This window comes from Zea mays, chromosome 9 (assembly GCF_902167145.1).
Source record: "Zea mays cultivar B73 chromosome 9, Zm-B73-REFERENCE-NAM-5.0, whole genome shotgun sequence".
NCBI lineage: Eukaryota > Viridiplantae > Streptophyta > Magnoliopsida > Poales > Poaceae > Zea > Zea mays.
In genome coordinates, this window is record NC_050104.1 from 70019698 (window position 1) to 70024470 (window position 4773).

Sequence of the window (4773 nt, forward strand, 5' to 3'; positions counted from 1 at the left end):
GGATCATGAGCATCACCTTCGGATTGTCCTTGAAAGACTCAGAGCACATCAACTCTATGCCAAGCTTAGCAAATGCGAATTCAAATTTGAAAATATAGCCTTCCTCGGGCATATCTTGACAACAGAAGGGATAGAAGTGGACCTGTCCAAGGTAGAAGCAGTACCCAAATGGAAGCAACCATCAAACATTAGTGAAGTTCGATGCTTTTTGGGAATGGCGGTATATTACCGCCGTTTTATCAAAGGATTCTCCAGCATTGCAAGACCCATGATCGAACTCCTCAAGAAAGACAACAAATTTGTGTGGACCCCAAAGTGTGAAGAAAGTTTCCAAGCCATAAAGGAGAAACTCACAACCGTGCCAGTATTGACACTGCCAGACATCCACCAAAGTTTTGTCATCTTATGTGATGCTTCAAGACAAGGTTTGGGATGCGTACTTATGCAGAATGAGAAAGTCATCGCCTATGCATCTTGCCTACTCAAGCCTCATGAGAAGAATTATCCAACCCATGATTTGGAATTAGCAGCCATAGTGCATGCTCTTAAGATAAGGAGACACTACCTGATTGGGAACAAATGTCATATATTCACAAATCACAAGAGTCTGAAGTACATCTTTACCCAACCAGATCTCAACCTCCATCAGCGAAGATGGCTAGAACTGATTAAGGATTATGACATCGAGATCCACTACCACCCCGAAAAGGCTAACGTAGTAGCGGACGCCCTCAGCCGGAAACCTTTCGGGGAGAAAGCAACAAACTTCTTGGAAGACTGGAAGAGAGAATTGATGCAACTGAATGCTTGTTTGGGAGAAGATGGCAGTATGGAAGTCAAACCGATGCTGGAAGATCTCATTTGCAAAGCACAGCATTTGGACGCCGAGATGGCAGGACTTGCAGAAAAGGCTAGCAAGGAACAACTTCTGGATCTCAGGACAGATGAAAAGGGAGCCCTTTGGTTCAGAAATCGTCTGTGTGTACCGAAGGGAGAGGAATGAAAAAGGAGATAGCTCAGTATGTGGCCCGGTGTGATACTTGTCAACGAACTAAGGTAGAACATCAGAGGCCTGTAGGCTTACTGCAACCCCTCCCAGTGCCCAAATGGAAGTGGGAAGAAATAGGCATGGATTTCGTAATCAGACTGCCCCGAACCCAAAAGGGGAACGATTCTATCTAGGTTATAATTGACCGTCATTCCAGTGAAGACTACCTTCGGAGGAGCCACCCTTGCCCGGATATATCTCAAAGAAATAGTCAGACTTCATGGCATTCCACGAAGAATAGTGTCAGACAGGGGAACGTAATTCACCTCAAAATTCTGGATGAGCCTTAAGCAAGCTATGTGCACCAAGCTAGATTTTAGCATCGCTTACCACCCCCAGTCATATGGACAGACAGAGAGAGTCAACAAAGTCATCAAGGATTTGTTGAGAGCTTGTGTGTTGACCTTCGATAGAAACTGGGAATCCAGTTTGCCATATGTAGAATTCTCGTACAACAACAGTTACCAGGCCAGCATCATGATGTCACCTTTTGTAGCCTTGTATGGAAGGAGGTGTCAAACCCCTCTGATGTGGTCAAACATGGGGGAAAAGACCCTAGAAGGACCTGCCTTCATCAAGGAGGCAGAAGAGAAAGTTGCCCTGATCCGCAAGAGACTACTCGAAGCTCAGAGTCGGCAAAAGAGTTATGCAGACAACAGAAGGAGAGAACTCAGTTTCGAGGAAGGAGATTTTGTCTACCTCAAGGTCTCCACAATACGTGGAGTCAAAAGATTCCAAGCAAAAGGGAAGCTAGCTCCGCGATTCTTTGGCCCCTATTCTATCATTGGCAGAATAGGGCCAGCAGCTTACCGTCTTCAGTTGCCAGAGTCATGTAAGATATCCACAATGTATTTCATGAATCTCAGCTCCGAAAATGCTTAAAGTACCAGAAAGTCACATCGTAGAAGAGTCAGTTTAGATTCAGAAGGATCTGCAGTACCGAGAAAAGCCAGTGAAGATTCTCGATTTAGCCATTCGAAAAACCCGAAACTCAGAAGTAAGGCTCTGTAAAGTCCAGTGGAGTAGAGAAGCAGAAGAGGAGGCTACCTGGGAGAGTGAGGACTCATTGAGGAGGGAATACCCTTACCTTTTCTTAAACCCAGCTTGAATCTTGAGGGCGAGATTCTTTTAAGTGGGGTAGGTCTGTAACATCCCAGTTTTGATCCCCAGGTTAGAAACCCTAAACTCCTAACCCCCTTTTTTTATTCCTCCTAAGACCCCATCTCATGAAGCATTTTATTCATCATATGCATACACCATGATTTCTAGTGGGACTCCACATAGAGTATCTCATTTTGGCACCTAAGAAATTTAGATGAATATTTGTTTGAAGAAGAAAAAGGGATTTACGAAAAGGAAATAGAAAAGAAATAGAAAAAGAAAAAAAGAGAAATCCCTTCTCCCCCCTCTCGGCTAGGCCGGATCCGGCCCAAGCCATTTTCCCCCTCTCTCCTGCGCGCACGTGCTCCTCCCCGCTCACGGCCCACACAGCCCATGTCTCTCGCGTCGCGCTCTCCCCTGACAGCCTGGCCCCACCCGTCAGTCGCGCCTGTCCCTTCTCCCTCGCACCCGCCCTTCCGCTGAAAGCCCGGCCCCGCTCGTCAGCCCCTTCCCCCTCGCCCATGATCAGCCATCAACGCGATCGTCGCCGGCCATCACCTGCCCCGTCTCCTCGCCATTACTCGCTCACCAGCAAGGTTTGGCGCCTTGCGTCTCCGCGCACTGTGACCGAGCCGTCCCGTCGCCACCACTATGCCGCCATCAACGCTGCCGTAGCGCGCCTCACCGATGCACGCCACCTCCTTCTCCTCCCCTCCCTGGCTGCCTATAAAAGGACCGCCTCGAGCCCCTCATCTCCCCGCACCGGCCTCGACCACTCCCTCCCCCTCCCCCTCCCCTGGACCCAATCAAGCTCGGCGTCGTCGTCTCTCCCCTCTCTGGTGAGTTTCCCCCTCCCCTCTCCGGTGGCTTAGAGTCTAATTGATGTAGTTCACGAGCTTCGCCACAAGCACAACGCGCCCTTCTCCCTCACCTAACACGCCTAGTAGCCTCGCCGGCGACCTCATCATCGTGGGAGCCCACCACCTCGCCGTGGACCGGCCATCCCGAGTGTCCACCGTCCAAATTAACCCCACCACAATGACCCCTACCCCTGCATCCACTAGCCCACCTCCCCAACCACCCAGAACCGGAACCACGGTGGAGAACTGCCGCGGAACCTCATCGGCGGTCGGTTTTTCCTGACCCGGTCGGTTCGCCACCTCCCCTGTCACACCGCCCAACGCCATCAGCTCTCCCCCTCTCTCTGACGTGTGGGCCTGCTCTCACGGCTTCCATCCGTGCTGTCTCTCCTCCTCGTGGGCCGTCTGGGCCCATTCGCTTGCAGCGCCCGCGCGCCCGCGCTAGGCCAAAATCCCCCCAGGCCCAACTAACCGAGAATCCCTTCTCCTTTTTCCTTTTCTCTTTTTCTTTTTCCTATTTTCTTATATATGTATATATGTTGATATTTTATGCACCAAAAATAGTCCAAATATTACTTAAGTCACAAAATAATAACTTGACACACTTTATTAGCCAACAATGTTTGATGTACTGTTTTTGCCTGTTTTTCCAAGGCGAAGAGGGATCCGACCCTTCGGAAGAAGGGCAGGAGCCCGACCTCTTGGAAATAGATCTTTCATGCCAAGAGAACTTCGACGAAGGCAAGTCCATTCTCCCCTTGATGCATAAATTACCTACTCTTTCTACCACTACCTAAGCCGGGAATATGGGTTGGGTTCTATGCATTGTGAGTTGAGTGTTGGCTTGCATTAAAGAATATTTTTTGGGTACAAAATATGGGTTGAGGCAATGGTGGATTTCCAAAGAGAGAAATGTTTTCAATAAAGTATATGATGAAGGTTATTCACCCTTATCACCAATTGAGTGGCATGATCAGGGACTCCCTGGTTTAGGGGAGGGCCTCAGGTGTTGGCTCAGCCGGCTTAGGTGTGAGCATGAAGGATCGTCCCCTCATATAAGGACCGCTTTGTCATCCTTCACTACCTGTACTCATGACAAGTACAACCACTCGAGACTGTATGGGCAGTCACCCAATCTAAACTTGTACGGTCCGAACCCCAGGGTTATGATGGTTGGGGAGCATCGGGAGGATAAGGAAGGGGAATGTTTTGTCCGATTTGGGCAGGTGGTGGCCTGACTCCTTCCGGTATAATCATTAAGGTAAGGACGTGCAAGGAAGGAAAGAGATTCGGATTCGGGTCTCATTGGTCATGAGACCGAAGAGCCGGACTAGTGGGTAAAGTGTACACCTCTGCGCAGAGTTGGAAACCTATTCAAATAGTCCGTGTCCACTGGTATGGACGAGTTTGGTGTGGTATGGCAATTAGTGTTTTGATCTTCGTAAACAGGAAAGTGTGTGTGGGTGTTTTTGGAAATAAAAATAATACCACTCGAGCAGGAAGCTTAGTGGTGGTTGAGTGTGAAAATGTGCTACTTCTCTCTTTTGGGTAAAACCTCAAGTATCACCTTTCTCGGAAAAAGAAATGAGTGACTTCAACTCCACCATACCAAGCATGTACTATATAGGCCCCTCTCTCTTTACGGGAGGGATGAGCTTGCGGAATATCTAGTGTATTCACCCAGATTTATTTATGTTTTCAGCAGCTGAAGACTTCTTTTCTGCTATGTTCGACTAGAAGGGGGCTGTGTCTGCACCCAGTCTG